Source organism: Herpailurus yagouaroundi, unplaced genomic scaffold (genome assembly GCF_014898765.1).
Source record: "Herpailurus yagouaroundi ecotype Mexico unplaced genomic scaffold, PumYag 221, whole genome shotgun sequence".
Taxonomy (NCBI): Eukaryota; Metazoa; Chordata; class Mammalia; order Carnivora; family Felidae; genus Herpailurus; species Herpailurus yagouaroundi.
Genome location: NW_024412452.1, coordinates 14,999,004 through 15,015,666, shown reverse-complemented (window position 1 = coordinate 15,015,666; position 16,663 = coordinate 14,999,004). Strand labels below are relative to the sequence as shown.

The window sequence follows — 16,663 nt, the reverse complement described above, 5'->3', positions numbered from 1 at the left end:
ATGTGGATCCTGAGAAACTTAACAGGAACCCATGGGGGAGGGGAAGGAAAAAAAAAAAAAAGAGGTTAGAGTGGGAGAGAGCCAAAGCATAAGAGACTGTTGAGAACTGAGAGCAAACTGAGGGTTGATGGGGGGTGGGAGGGAGGAGAGGGTGGGTGATGGGTATTGAGGAGGGCACCTTTTGGGATGAGCACTGGGTGTTGTATGGAAACCAATTTGACAATAAATTTCATATATAAATAAAAAAATAAAAAATAAATAAAAAAAAATAAAATTCACATTTGTATCTTAATATATAATATCTATGTGAGAAAAAACAAAATCCACATCAAGGCATTTAATATGATATCTAAGACCAAATTTCAGAAGTAATCCCAAGCCATACGTATCATCTTTAGGTTTAAAAAAAGTTTATTAGCTGAAAATACCTCTTTCATATTACAAAGCTAAGCAGAACCACCAAGAATGTGTGAAAGAGCAAAACATAGCAGAATTGAAGTAAAGAGACTTGGGCTTTCTGTCTTGCTTGATTACTGACTTTGTCACCTTAGATAAATCACTGAAAAGTCTCTGGGCCTCAACTACTTCATCCATAAAATAACACAGTTGGTCTAATGATCTGTAAAGTCCCTTATAGTTCTAAATGTTATGATGCCTATGTCACAACTTTAAAAAGTACTATTGGAATATTTAGTGACAATATATCAACATTTCTATTCAACAAGTATATTCTGCTGAGACATCTGGTTTCACTTAAAAAAAAGAAGGTGAAATCCATCTGATGATCACTACTTGTGCTGTAAAATTACACTCTAACTACTGTGCAACCAGCAATTAAACAAAGAACTCTGATAAAAGAAAACCCCACAGGAAGGAATTGTGACTTCCTATTTCAAAAAGCTAACTGAAAATTTACATTTGCCTCTGATCCCTCCCCAAAACTCTCCAAAATGCCAGAAGAAATATAAAAATAAGTCCATAGTAATATTGGAAACCAAGAAGGGCATGTATCCATGAGCAGACTTCAACAGTACAAATTTTTGTAAGCTAAAGAGCAAATGGGACCAGAGTGATAGGAAAGCAATCCAAGAAGCCAGAAATCCCCTACAGAGAGAGAGAGAAGGACAATGTAAGAATAACCCCAAGATGAAGGGCAATAAGAAGACCTGGGCCATGAGGGATGAAAACAGCTAAACCAATCCCTAGATCTGTGAAAGGCTCCAGCATCTGCTGCCCAAATACAGGTGTAAGTACAAAGGATATATTGCAAATATAAAGAAGACTTATATTTCTTCTCTTTATGTAGAATTTTAAGCCAATGACTTTGAAAATCTGGCTGAAAAGAATGTGGTGCTGAGGGAAAACAAAATCAGTTACCGAAATTAACCTAAAAGGAAGTACATAAACCAAATAGATTATTAAGAAAATGTTTGGGGCGCCTGGGTGGCGCAGTCGGTTAAGCGTCCGACTTCAGCCAGGTCGCGATCTCGCGGTCCCCGTGAGTTCGAGCCCCGCGTCGGGCTCTGGGCTGATGGCTCAAAGCCTGGAGCCTGTTTCCGATTCTGTGTCTCCCTCTCTCTCTGCCCCTCCCCCGTTCATGCTCTGTCTCTCTCTGTCCCAAATATAATAAATAAACGTTAAAAAAAAAAAAGAAAAAAAAAGAAAAAGAAAAAAAAAAAGAAAATGTTTAAGTCAAAGATCTACCCTTCAAAAAGGCTCCAAGCCTAGAAGATCTAGGTATTTTCTTTTAAACCTTTAAGCAACAGTTACTTCTTACAGTATTTAACTGTTTAAGAACACAAAAAAAGATGAAAAACTTTGATAGCTATTTCATAACACACACAAAAATAAACTCCAGATGAATTAAAAAGGCAAACGTATAAACTTATTAAAAGATTATATAAAATATTTACATAATCCAAATGAAACACAAATGCTATGAAAGGAAATGAATGACAGACTTAACTACATAAAAACTGGAAGAAAAAAAATCCGCATGGTAAAAGTATACCGTAAGCAAAGTTAAAAGGCAAGAAAGCGCATGGGAGAAAATATTTCCCAGAATATAAAAAAGGATTAGTTCAATTTTATAAAGAATTCCTACAAATTAAAAAAATATCACCCATTGGACTAGCAATAATTTTAAAGATTAGCAAAGTTCAATGTTGGCAAGGGTATACAATGAAGGTGGAACATAAACTGGTACAGATATTTTAAACATACATACCCTTTGACTCAGGAAATCCTCTTAAGAATCTAGCTTAGAGAAATTTCTGTATACATACATACAAATTTATTAAAATGCACTCCTTGAACTCTTCTCTCAATCTCTCCCACTTTCTCTTGCATCAATTTTTCCCTCTGCTCCATCATTATCCATAAGCTTACAACATTTTATTTCTCCATCTTTGACAACAAAAGAAATATCTTGATTTCATATCCCCCTCCAGCAAAAGCCTCATTTTCCAATCCTTGAAAGAAGTGCTTATAATAACAGTTCCAATTGCTTTTAGAACAAACCCTCAAAACAGGTGCTTACACTAACAGTCCCAATTCCTCTCCTTCCATTCTTTCTTGATTCGGCCACAATCGGGCCCCCTCCTTCTCATTCAAATTGCTCTCATCAAGGTCATCCACACAGCCACATTGTTAAATTCAATGGTCAATTCCCAGTTCTCATCACTTGACACTGTTCACTCTCTTCATTTCCTTGGCATCACATTTTCTTGATTTCCCTCCTACCTCGTGGCTGCTTTCTTGGTCTCCTTTGCAGCATCCTTCTCATATCCTCAGCCTCTTATCCTTGAAATGCCCACAGGCGTCCTTGATTCTCTTTTCCTCTCTAATTTACTCACTAGGTGAGCTCAGGGCTTTAAATTGCATTAATATACTGATGACTCCCAGGTCTTTATCTCCAACCCTGACCTCCCCACTGAACTCCAAATCATATTTCCAACTGCTTACTCAATACCTCTGGTTGATGTTAATAGATTCTCAAATGTAATGTGCCCAAAGCCAAATCTTGCCTACTGTAGTGTTTCCAACTCCACCTTCCCAATTGTTCAGACCTAAAATTACAGAGTGGTCCTTGATTCTTCTCTTTCACCCTAGCTTTAAGACATATTTAGAATCCAAACACATCCTACCATTTCTATTGAGACCACCCTGATCCAAGTAAATTCAAGCCATCACTGTATCTTGCCCAGATTGTTGCAGTAGCCTCCTAAATGACCTCCTTGTTTCCATTCTGATAGTTTAGGAAATTTCCATTCAAAGGTTCACCACACCTCATTCAATAAAAAACAAAATCTGGGGCACCTGGGTGGCAGTCAGTTGAGGGTCCAACTTGATTTCAGCTCAGGTCATGATCCCAGGGTCATGAGATTGAGCCCCACGTCGGACTCTGCACTGAGCATGGAACCTGCTTAAAATTCTCTCTCTCCCTCTGCCCCTCTCCCCTGCTCATGTGCGGGCTCTCTCTAAAATAAAAAAGAAACAAAATTTTAAGTAAAAATTTTAAAAAATAATAAAAGACAAACTCCTTACTTACAGTGGCCTAAAAAGCCCTCTCTGCTACCTCCTCTGTGACCTCATCTCCTCATTCCACTCAGGCCATAACAGCCTCATTGCTCTTTCACATCAGGTATGCCCCTACCTCAGGGCCTTTGTGCTTCTTCTTCCCTCCCTAGAATGCCTCTCCCCCACCAGGAGCTTCAGAGCACAGTACTTCACCTTCAACAGAGCTCTACTCAAAGGTCACCTGCAGGTAATCCTTTCCTGACTACCTATGTTAACAGGCACACACCCCACTCCCAGCACTCCCGATCTCCTCTGCCTCAGAGTCCTCAGTAGCATCTGACTTATTTATTCATTTACTGCCTGGCCACCTCCAAAAGAAGGGAACTACATGAGAGCAGAAATTTTTGTGTTTTTTTCACTAGCACTGCCCGACAGTCAATAAACATTTGTTGAATGAAAAATCTCTAACAAAATACTGGAAATACTAATCTAAATATTCATCAATAAGGAAACATTTAAATGAATTACAGCACATCCATCCAAGAGAATATTAAAAACAAAGAAGTAAATCTTTATGTAGTAACACAAATGAGAAATGGTGAAAAAATTCATAGAACATTGTATACAAAACAATATGTATCAAACATATGCCATTTGTTTCTAAAAACCGGTATATATAAAGATATGTAGAAAAAGGTCTGGAAGTGGGAATGCAAGCTGGTGCAGCTACTCTGGAAAACAGTATGGAGGTTCCTCAAAAAATGAAAAATAGAACTACTCTACGACCCAGCAATTGCACTACTAGGCATTTATCTTGCTGTTTCGAAGGGACACATGCACCCCCATGTTTATAGCAGCACTATCAACAATAGCAAAAGTATGGAAAGAGCCCAAATGTCCATCGACGGATGAATGGATAAAGAAGTTGCGGTGTATATATATATAATGGAGCATTACTCAGCAATCAAAAAGAGTGAAATCTTGCCATTTGCAACTACGTGGATGAAACTGGAGGGTATTATGCTAAGCGAAATTAGTCAGAGAAAGACAAAAATCATAGGACTTCACTCATATGTGGACTTTAAGAGACAAAACAGATGAACATAAGGGAAGGGAAACAAAAATAATATAAAAACAGGGAGGGGGACAAAACAGAAGAGACTCATAAATATGGAGAACAAACTGAGGGTTACAGGAGGGGTTGTGGGAAGGGGGGATGGGCTAAATGGGTAAGGGGCACTAAGGAATCTACTCCTGAAATCATTGTGCACTATATGCTAACTAATTTGGATGTAAATTTAAAAAAGGAAAAAATAAAATTTAAAAAAAAAGAAAAAAAAAAGAAAAAGGTCTGGAAGAAGATATACAAAAAAGAGACATTCTCTCTGAAAAGGGTCAGAGATTAGGGAATAGGATCAAAGCTGACTCATTTTTCTAACTCTTCATTCTTCATTGTTTAAATTTTGTTATTTCAAAAAGCATGTATTAAAATCGTAATAAAAATAATCATTAAATTTAAATAAAGGCATATTTTAACAAAGTGTTTTGGCTCTTAACAAATACTGCAAGTATAAAAAACACAAAAAGGCCTTTATTTAAATGTGAATGTTTTCATCCAATTTTTCTATTAGTGAATAATTTCCCTCCCTAGAATCATGATGGGGATTTTTCCTGCAATTATTCCTGGTCCCTAAGCCCCAATAAACAAGTAGTTATTTATTGTTAAAATGGGTGAGGGTGAACACTGAAAGCAAGGCAGTAAGAATAATTACCCTCATTAAATATGAACTGAACCACTTGCCTTTTTCCTAACTAAAAAATAAAGGCAAGGCCGACTACAAAATAATGGTTCTTCTATGATCAGAAATTCCCTCCAATTCATGATTTCTTCTAACATTTTACACAGACAGTTCCTGAATATTTGTTCTTTCCACAGGAAAAGTTACAAGGAGAGAACTGCAGAAACTTCCCTCTGTTCCCTTTGTTACTCAGATCCCAGGATGACGCCATGCATGTATGGTATTAGCAGCAATAGCAAACATTTGAAAATCACTGCCTATGAGCCAGACACTTCTAAGTATACTCACTTACTTCAGATTCAATAACTTGCCCAAAGTTGTACATGGTAAAATGCCCAAAGAAGAGAAAGAAGAAAACAACTCACCCTCCTCTGCTCCTTACTCCTTCCCAAGTTCTAAAGGTATTTCTCACCCTTCCGCCTCACTTCCTCCTTCTAAAGTACCAACGGCAAAGGTGGAAGTGGAAGAGGACATGAGAAAATTTGCCTCTTTCCATCTCTAAGTCTGGTTGGGACTAAAGCACAGAGAGAGGGGGGAACCCTCCCCTAGTAACTCCTATAGGATGTTACTGTCACTTCTTCCTCTCAGTGGTAAGGGAAACCACAGTACAGGCAAGAGAAAAGAGGGGTGCACAGCATCACACATAGAACAGAAGCCATCCCCCTATCTGCTACCCTTGATTCTCTTACTTCCGGGAGGTCAGTCCAGCCAGGAACATAGGAATCACCCCTTACCCCTTCCTCAGGCCCCAGATCCCATCAGTTTGGCCTCCTTAATGTCCTTACACCACAAGCTTTCCTCCACTTTCACTGGCTAGATCATTTCAAGAGCCTTTGAGTAATCTCCCTACTGTCAATATTTTCCACTCTCAATTTTGAGATGTTACAAAATATGATTTTTCTATGGATACCCTGATCATTGTACACCCCTGCTTAAAATCCTGCAAAAGTTCCCGATCCCCTCAGGATGGATGTCAGGCCTATTATTACATGGCCCTTGTTTGTCTAACCTCATCTTTCATCACCCTCCTCTTCCAATCCTATAGCTGCAGCCACAATGGCAGTTTTCCAGATGTGCCATGCTCATTCACTCTAACCTTTCACCTGTATGGTTCTCTGTACATTAACCGTTCTTCGCACTTAACTTTGTTCAAACCTTGCTTATTTTTGGAGGTAAGATCAGGTTTTACTTCAGCCAGTGAAGATTTCTCTGAATGCCACCCTCCCATTCTCTCTGGAGAAACACAACTACAAGCTGTCACGTCACCTAAAACACTATTTGGTGATGTCTGTTGATGTACTTGACTTCCCTTTGACTACAAGCTCCTTGAAGGGGCTGTGTCATACTGCTGTTGTATCACCAGTGGCTGACACACAGAATGACTATGTCATGATCTGCCCAGGACAATCCCAGTTTATACCTGTTGTTTCAGTCTGCCATCTGCCCAGCTCTCCATTTCTCTTCCACAAGTGCCAGTTTGAACAATAAGTCATATGGTCACCCTAAAAAAATTAGATTCTCTGACCCTTACCACCACTCCCCACCCCATTTTCTTAGAGAACAGGAATCAGGGGAGTTGCTCCTGGTACCAGCCAGAGCTCACCCAGAGCAGTAGAACCAATAGGAGATATATATAAAGAGATTTATTGCAAGTAACAGGTTTGTGCAACTGTGGGAGCTGGCTAACTAATTCCAAACTCTGCAGGGCAGGCCATCAAGGAAGGGCATACTGGAACTCCTGGCTACAAGAGGAAGCTGCTGTCCACAGGTGGAACTTCTGTTTTGTCAGGGAATCCTTAGCTCTGCTCCTAAAGCCTTTTAACTGATTGAATCAAACCCACTCAGCTTATCTAGAATATTCTAACTTAAAGTCAACTGATTTGTGGATTTTAATCACATCTACAAATACTTTTACAGCAACATCTAGGTTGGTATTGGACTGAATATCTGGGGGCTGCAGTCTCACTAAGCTGTCACATCAAAAAGACCATCACACTCCTTCCAGCCTCCAGAACTATAGCAGAAAAGGTACATTCTTAGCATTACAAGCTGTTGTTCTGACAGAATTTCCCCACAAGTCTTGTTATTCCTGACTGTAGATTCCCAAGTAATAAAACTAGACTTCAAATTCCAGCTAACAAATGTGAAGGAATGACAAATTACAAAAAAAAATATATCACCATTTTGCAACCCCTATTGAAATTATAGATACAGGCAACAATCACTGACAGATAAAGGGGTGAGGGGCAAGCTTACAATGGAGGGGTGAGACTGTCACTAATTTCTTTTTTAAAGTTTATTTATTTTTGAGACAGAGAGAAACAGAGTGCAAGCAGGGGAGAGGCAGAGAGAGAAGAGAGGGAGACATGGAATCTGAAGCAGGCTCCAGGCTCTGATCTATCAGTACAGAGCCCAACGCAGGGCTCAAACTCACAAACTGTGAGATCATGACCTGACCCGAAGTTGGATGCTTAACCAACTGAGCCACCCACAGGCCCCGAGACTGTCACTACTTAAACCCAGAGATCAATCTTCACATCACTGAAAGTAGGACACAAACAAATTATGAATCTCCTGATGTTAAGCAATGTGATATACACAGCACCATCTCTGTAGCATGACCAACATCCCCAAACAAAGTTGAATCTGAACCTAATTGAGCCCTTAAAGCTAACTTCCATTTTACAGGAAATACAGAGGATAGAGAAACAAGTTAACAACATCACAAGAAAGCAAACAGACAAATCTAGAATAAGAAATACTCTACTGGACAATTGACCTGGTTTCTGTAACAAATAAATGGGATGAAGAAAAACTAAGAAAAGGGAGAGGAGGTAGAGGAAGAAGAGATTAAAGAGATCTGGGAGAGCTAACAACCAAATGGAATATGTAGACCTTGTTTGGATCTTGATTCAAATCATGTGTAAAAAGATTATTTTTGAGACAAAGAAATCTGAACATGGATCAGGTGTTAGATGACACTAACAGATCATTGATAATTTTGCTATGAAATTAGAAATCAGCTATGAGGTGAATTCAGCCTGGGTGGCTCAGTCGGTTAAGCCTCGACTCTTGATTTCGGCTCAGGTCATGATCTCACAGTTTGTGGGATGAAGCCCTGCACTGGGCTCTTCACTCACGGCACAGAGCCTGCTTGGGATTCTCTCCCTCTCTCTCTCTTTCTTCCTCTCTCTCAAAATAAACAAATACACAAAAAAAAGAACTCAGGTATGCAAATGGCATTATAGTTATATTAGACAATATCCTTATTTAAGGGTGCATACTTAAGTACATAGGGGGAAAATTACAAGACATCTTGAATTTGCATTTTAAAAAAAGCTAGCCTTCATGAGTTAATTATACTTTGAGAGTCAAGATAAGAACCTATGTACATTATTTCTATAGTGAAATTAGATAGCTAACTCACAAATTAACATTTAGAATATAACTCAGTTCATAAATTTAAAAACACCTAAATAGAAAGTACGGTCTAGAATACTTAAGCAGCTCTACTATATCTCATTTCAATTCCAAATGTAATTGGGGGTAATGGGAAGCTAGGTCACTGGGTGTGCTCACCAGATCTGTGATAGTTGTTGAACAAAGCTTATAAAAACAAAACAGACCCTGTGGCCTCAAATGAGGTGTTTATTACTGACATTTCCAACAAAGGCTGACATTCCAGAGTGTCTAATTATTTCAATAATGTCACAAATTTCCTTCTAAAAAAAATCCTGATGCTGTATACTTTATCTGCCTCTCCTAAAAATGAATGCATGCAAAAATGAATAAATAAACAAACCATCAAATCAAACCATCTTTGCAACAAAGACAGATAAAAAGGAACCTCTACAAATCAACTTAACAACAAAAAGAATACTTGTAATCCAAATGAAAAATGAACAAAGAAAATCAGCAGTTCACATATAAAGGAATCCAGATGACCAATAAACATAAAGAAAGCTACTTAATCTTATAATTAAAGAAACATAAATCGCTAAAACAAAATGCCACTTTTCATCTGTCAAACAAGCAAAAATTAAGAAGATTGATAGTATCTAATATGGGCAAAGGTGAGGAGAAACAGCCTCTCATTCACTATTAACTGGAGTGTAAATTGAGCATGGGGGGTGGCAGGAATTTGGCAATGTGCTTCAAAACTGTGTACGTACAAATTCTTTGACCCAGCAGTTTTACTTCCCAAAGAGTACATTTTCCCAAAGATAATGTTCAAGGACATCTACTGCAACACTCTAAAATACTGAAACTTTAAAGCAGGGAACAATCTACATGCCCATTAACAAGAACTGGTTAAATAAATTATGATCTATTCATTCAATAAAATACTCTGATGCCATGAAAAGGTATAAAGTAGAGCTCGGATTCCTAAGATGTATTAAGTCAACAAAAACTGAACAGCACATATAATACACTCATTTGTTTTTAAGAAAAAAGATACATGAGTATGGAGGCATACTTGTATATCCATGTAAATTTCTTAAAAAAGAAGCTGTTAACTGTGGCTACTCCTGGGAAACCAAAAAGCAGGAAGGTAGGGAGCACATTTTATGTTATACTCTCAGAATTATTATTTTCAAACAATAATATACATAACATATTATAATAATTATCTGTATTTACATATAAGTTTTTCAATTCTTTGAAATTTACTTCATCCAGAAACATACCAGATAAAAATGTCATTTCCCCAACTTAGCAGCTAAAATCAAACCTACATTCTTTAGCTCTATTATATTCAAAGAACCATATGAATAGATTCCCTTCTGTACACATAAATTTTCTAGTCACCATGAGGCCATTTTCTCCCTCTTCTCACATTACAAAAACCTTTCTGGATGTGTGCTATCCCTAGAACTCCTAGAATTGCGAGGACTCCCAGCCACCATGATTTTTTTCCTGCTTAACTCCGCTCCCTCACCCCTCATATCCACTAGGTACAGTCTCACAGCATCCTTCTTTCTCCTTATCATTGTTGTAATTTCATATTTCTGCAATTATTTGATTAATGTCCATCATCCACACTAGACTGTAAGCTTCATGCAGGGCAAGTCTTTACTCAGAATCAATCCTTAGTGCCTGGCATGTAGTAAATGTTCAGTGAATATTACTCATTTACATGGCATCGTAGATTCCGTGCTAAGATAAGGATAAATAAAGGAATTGTCAGTCAACTGAGAGAGGACCTGGTTGGGGTTCTGTGAATTTCTTTAGCAGCGTTCAGTAGGCCTAGAGCAAGAACAATGACCAAGAATGCAGGAATTGGCTAATGGACACAAAGGAAAGGACTTGCAAAAGTATCTTTAAAACAGCAGCCTGGGAGGTATGGCCTTGAAGAGAAAGAAGTAAAGCCTTTCCCTCTGCTCTGAATACCTGTCCTTAAACTCCATCCCCTGTATTCTGAGCCCAGTGAAACATTAATTCTTTAAACCAACATCAAATGCCCTCTCCTCTATAAAGGAGTAATTTCGTCTCCTTCTTTTCTCCTTCTTCTTTACTCTCATGGTTCTCCAGACTTAGTTATCATATATCCATCAATCATACACATTTTCATGTATCTTGATAAATTCAAAGATCAAGATTCAAATGACCCATCCATTCATTACATTTGACAAAAATGAACACACTACTCGGCCCTGAATCCCACAACACAGATTCTCAAAACTGTCCCTGCTCCTCAGTAGCTATTCATTTTGTCTCCTTTGCTAGTTCTTCATCTCCCCAAACCTAAAAAGGCTAAAATGCATAAGGACTCAGGTCTTGTACTACGTTCTTTTCTGTTTATATTCACTCCTTTGGTGATTATCTCCAGTCTCCCAATTTTAAATACCATCTGTTCGCTGACAACTCCCAAATGTTCTTTTCTAGCAATGATCTACTCCCACTGAACTCCAGACTTGGTAGACTCAACATCTCAACTTGGATGACTAATAGACATCTCAAACATAGTATGTCATAACTGAACTCCTAATCTTCCCCCACAAGCCTGCTCCTCCCATAGTTTTTCACTTCTTAGTTAATGGCTATTCCACCCTTCTAGTTGTTCAAGTCCCATACCCTGACAATTATCTTACTCTTACAACCCACATTTAATCCATAAACAAATCTGTTCGCTTTACCTACAAAATACGTTCAAAATTGAACTACTACTCACCATATTCATTTCTTTCCACCCTATGAGATTGTGAAGCGGCTATAATCTCATGTGAATTATTACAACACCTTCCTAATTAGTCTCCTGGCTTTTGCCTATGCCACTCTTCAACAATCTGTTCTTAACACAGCAGCCAGAGTCATCCTGTTAAAAACCTAAATCAGATCATGTCAGTCCTCTGCTCAAAACATTCCACTGGTTATGTATCCTCTGTGCTATTCCTTCAAGGTGGGATTCATGTTGCATGACATTTGCATCTGCATGTGACTAACAATGTCTTGACACATATTAGGTACTTCGTAACTATCTGTTAACTGTCTAAAACCAATGAAAGTAAACTGGAGACAAATTTTGGAAAATCTTAATATCAGATTAGAATTTATACTTAAAGATATTAGGAAGTCACCACATGAATCCAAAAGAAAAATGTACCATAATGTACATTCTAGGACTATTTCCATTCCTATGCTAAGCAGAGTTACATACAATTATGAACTAAGCCAGAAAAAAATCCAATTTATAATTTTTTTGGAACTAGAGGACATCTGCAGATGTCACACCAGAATTCTATTACCATAATGACCTTTTTGCACTGCATTTTCTTAGAAAATAATGGTGAAACATATATAGAACAATCCATCAATAATATCACTCCTTTGGCAGAAAACCCATGTTAGTACCACCTATAATTTTCCTTCAAACTTACAGTAAAATCCCTGAGAAAAGATTAACTTTTTCTTTTTAAAGGTGTTAACCTCTAAAAAACAAATTTAGGGGCGCCTGAGTGGCTCAGTTGGTTAAGCGTCAGACTCTTGATTTCAGCTCAGGTGATGATCTCATGCATAGTTCCTGAGTTTGAGCCACGCATCAGGCTCTGCGCTGACAGTGCATGGAGCCTGCTTGTTACTCAGTCTCCCTCTCTCTCTCTACCCCTCCCCAGCTTGCTCTCTATCTCTCTCTCAAAATAAATAACTTAAAAAAAACTTATCCCAAAGCCCGATAACAGAAAAAGATAGAAATTACAAAAGGTTGCTCAAGATTGAGACGAATAATTACATCAGATTGTAATGAATTTACTTTGATTATTTAATGTTAGTTTAACTCAAAATATTTTCAAATTTATAGATATGAAGCAGCAAAACTACCTTCCAAAACCACGGAATTTCCTTATTACAATATTACCATCTCTAAAAGAGTAACAGTATATAGGGCTATTGTGAAAGTTAAATGAATAATATTGGTAAAACTATTAGAACAGTGCATGGTTCAGTTATCACTAGTAGCTAGTAGTAGTAGTTATTATTTTACTAAAGTGAAAATGATCAAATACCCTAATCCAATGTAGACTATTCAAAGCCAAACTTGAAGGGTCAACTGTTTGGAAACAGTAGCTGAGATAACACATATAAAGAACCATCTAAAAACTAAAAGCAGTTATGAAAAACTGTATCACCTCTGTACTGTGATACATACAACATAGCTATTGGAGGGAGCTATAACATCCTATAGCATTTTGGAAAACCACTGTTCACACTGTCATTATTTTATCTTTCAACAAAACAATGAGTTCTGGCATTTCCACCAATCACAAACAGTTCTCTCAATTTCAATAGTTGCGGATTTTTTTTTCCGGATCCAACATTTTTGGAACCAACGTCAACATACAATTACTTCTCGCTTCAGTATATTATCAGACAGTCCAAAGAGGTTAATAAGCGGGACACATACATCTTCATCAAGCAAAAACTGAACTGCGGTCAACACACAGGAAGACATTAAAGATAATTTTAAGCAGAAGTTTGAATCGCACCCAACCTTCTTCCTGAGGCATAAAGGAAAACTTTCTTGAGTACCCACTCTGGATTTCACCTTTAAATCGAGATTAGCCTACCGACTCAGGTGGGCTAATACTGCAGCGGCTGGCAGTTGGTGATCATATATGTGAATGAAAAATGTGGATAACACAGTAAAGTTACTCCTCTACACTTCCCACTTTGGCCTTCCTCCCTAAACAAGATTTGACGGCAGCTGAAAATTGTTAAGTTATTTAATTTCTCCTTCGCCTTCCAATATTTGATAGGAGGAGCTGAGAAGGAAAAAGTAAAGGCCAGATCAAGAGGGAGAAGTAAGGGTCCAAGGTTAGCCAAAGCCAGCAAGCAGCCGCAGGGCAAGCCAAGTGGTGGGCCTGAAGCAATGCTGCCCCCAACGCTCGGGTGTGAGGGAACGCATTCACGAAGGCTACGCAGCTCGACCCGCTCCTCACAGTCAGCCAGGGGAAGAAAGGAGGATTCCCAGAAGAAGCGAACTTTTGCAGAAACACGAGACAAACTCAACCCCCAGCTGCGAATAATACCTCGCTGGCCTTCTACTCCGGTCTCCGGGAAAAGCAGTCGGGCAGTGGTGACGTCAATGAGGCGCCGGCTCTATCCCGGGCGCCAGCGGCGCTCTTTGATAACCTCACGCTGCTCGCCCCGCCCCGCTGGCTCCTTTTCCCTAGCCTAAACTCTTAAGCGCCTCAGGCCAAAGCTGTGGAAGGAGTTGCGGCGGGAAGCGGTTACTTTTTACTAGGTTTGTATTCGGCGGACACCCGCCGTAATACAAGTTGAGCGTACTGAACCAGAAAACGATGTTAGTTGCTAAAGCTTTGGTCAGGTTTTTATTTTTGTTTAAGCTGGTTCCGGGACCCTGGTTCTTATTACACTCCCTTCGCCCACCTCAAAATTAACCTTCTAGAGCGGACTCCCAAATTATCTGTGGCGAAAGCACAGGTTCTTTATTTTTACAATTCATCGCTAAAAATGTCTTCGTAAAATACAGCAAAAAATGAATTTCTTGAAAAATGGGGAAAAGGCAAAATACGAATCCAGATTTTTCATTATTAGTTTCAATAAACAAAACTATATTTTAATAAATACAGCCAGTATATGAGAGGAAAAACTGTTCATTGAAAATGTAGTAGTAGTCCTTCTTACCGTGGTTTCACTTTCCTTGGTTTCAGTTACCTGAGGTTAACCTCAGTCTGGAAGCAGATGACCCTCCTTCTGAAGAATTATTGTAAGGTCAATAGTAGCCTTACACCATATTACAATGCCTGCATCATTCATGTCACTTTATCTCATCACCTGGGCATTTTGCCATCTCACACATCACGGGAAGGGTGAGTATAAGGTATTTTGAGAGACCACATTCACATGGCTTTTATTACAGTATATTGTTATAATTGTTCTATTTTATTACTAGTGTTGTTAATCTCTTAGTGTGCCTAATTTACAAATTAAACTTTATCACAAGTATGTGTGTATAGGAAAAAATAGTATATATAGGGTTCAGTACTGTCTGCAGTTTCAGGCATGGAGCTGTTGGGTGGGGTGGTGCTGCTGGGTCTTGGACCATATTCTCTAAGGATGAGGTCGGGACTACTGTAAGTGATTAACAGCATCATTTTTATATTCCTAACTTTTTAGATATAGATAGATATAGACATAGATATATGAAGTCATTATATTGTATGCCTTAAACTGATACAGTTTTATAAGTCAACTATATCTCAATAAAACTGGCGGGAGTAGGGGAATGGGGAGGAGAAGAAAAAAAAAGTTATCCAAAATCCCCCGTCACAGGAGTGGGGGGGGGGGGGGGGGATGCCTCCGGATAGCATTTGAAAACCACTGCCTTATGCTACCTCACAGTTTCTTTAATTCCATTTCACATCAAGAGGCTGAATTCACCTCAGTACTAGTGAATACTCCAGCTCTTGGCTGCAAGAAAAGAGACTCGATATATAACAATATAGCTGGCCTTGGAACTGGAAGATAAAGGCACTGACAACATTCCCAGAGTAGATCAATTCCCATTTTATTACTTCACAGTAGAAATAATGGCAGGGTATGCCAAAGTAGCTGGGACAAACTAGCTATGTGACCCTAGTCAAGTTACTAGCCTCTGATCCTTATATTCTCATGGGGGAAAATAGAGTCTAGTAATAACTATGTGTCAAATGAGACACCAAAAGGGCTTTCCACAGTGCTCAGCACAGAGTAAACATTTAATAAACATTAATTATTAGTAACAGTAATTATCACTATACAATATTATCTCTAAAAAAGAAGGAAGTGAGAAAATTCCAGTGTTGATCAAAAAAAAAATTCTGATGTTGAATTTAGGGAGTTTCTTAGATCTTAGTATTCAAACTATGTATCACAAAATCAGGCTCCCAATTAATATCAGAGTAAAATACTATAATTTTTTTCTAACTTCTGAATGATAACATACAAAGATCACTGCTACAGCCAGCATAATAATAATCTCAGGTGAGATTCATCAGTAGATGCTAAAACTATTAGGTGTAAGTTTGATTTAGAGGTGGACATTTACACCACCTTAAAACACTTCATCACAGACTATTTTTGAATTACGAAAGTAAAAATGGTAATCTTACAATAGCAAAATCTGTTAGATATAGAACCAGTTGTTCTATTTTAGTACCACTAATGAGACAAACTGACATCACATGCCTCCTTTCATGATGCACTAAGAAATACTGCACCATCATTTAATGTATTATTCCTGCCAAAAGGGCATTATTTGAATCTGATCCTCAGAAAATATTAAACACACCCAAAGTGAGGGACATTCTTTAAAAAAATTATATTTCAGAAGTGTTAATGTCATGAAAGGAAAAAAGAGAAACTGTCCTAGATTGAGAAACTAGAGAGACACAGCAGCAGAAGGCAATGCATGATCCTGGATTGAATCCCAAATCAGTGAAGAAGAAAAACTCTATAAAGAATATCATTGGGGCCGTTGGTGAAATTGAATATAGATTTTATATTGAATATAAAATTAAATATATGTATTAAATATATGTTAAATGTTTTGTGTTTGAAAATTGCACTATGATTATGTTAGAGAATGTTCTTGCTCCCAAGAGATGCATGCTAAAATATTTAGATTAGGGGTAAAGGGCCATGTTGTCTTCAATTTACTCTCAAATGATTTTGAAAAATACTAATAGTAACAATAATAGTAATTATATTGAAGAGCGATATCAAATGTGCAAAGTGGTTTATAATTGGTGAATCTAGGTGAATGGTATGAGAGAGTGTATTGTATTATTCTTACAAGTTGCTAAATGTAAAATACAAAGAAAGAAAGGAAGAAAAGAAAGAAAGAT

The 16,663-nt window shown here is 38.0% G+C and overlaps 1 protein-coding gene and 1 long non-coding RNA gene across 6 annotated transcripts in view; one reads left to right on the top strand and one right to left on the bottom strand.

Annotated features, from left to right (window-relative positions):
• Positions 1-13,906, bottom strand: part of C1D (C1D nuclear receptor corepressor) — a 22,291-nt gene extending 8,385 nt beyond the window's left edge. Inside the window, exon 1 of one of the 2 annotated variants that reach the window (XM_040458222.1) lies at positions 13,844-13,906. The gene's annotated coding sequence lies outside the window, so the exon portion shown is untranslated. Of the gene's footprint in view, positions 1-3,318; positions 3,357-13,843 lie in introns of those variants that run through there. The other variant, XM_040458223.1, reaches the window with a different exon arrangement.
• Positions 13,907-13,927: 21 nt separating this feature from the next.
• Positions 13,928-16,663, top strand: part of LOC121019081 (uncharacterized) — a 49,401-nt gene continuing 46,665 nt past the window's right edge. The window contains exons 1-2 of one of the 4 annotated variants that reach the window (XR_005785432.1): positions 13,928-14,058; positions 14,489-14,647. This is a non-coding gene — a long non-coding RNA (uncharacterized LOC121019081). The remainder of the gene's footprint in view (positions 14,059-14,488; positions 14,648-16,663) is intronic. The other 3 variants (XR_005785433.1, XR_005785431.1, XR_005785434.1) reach the window with 3 other exon arrangements.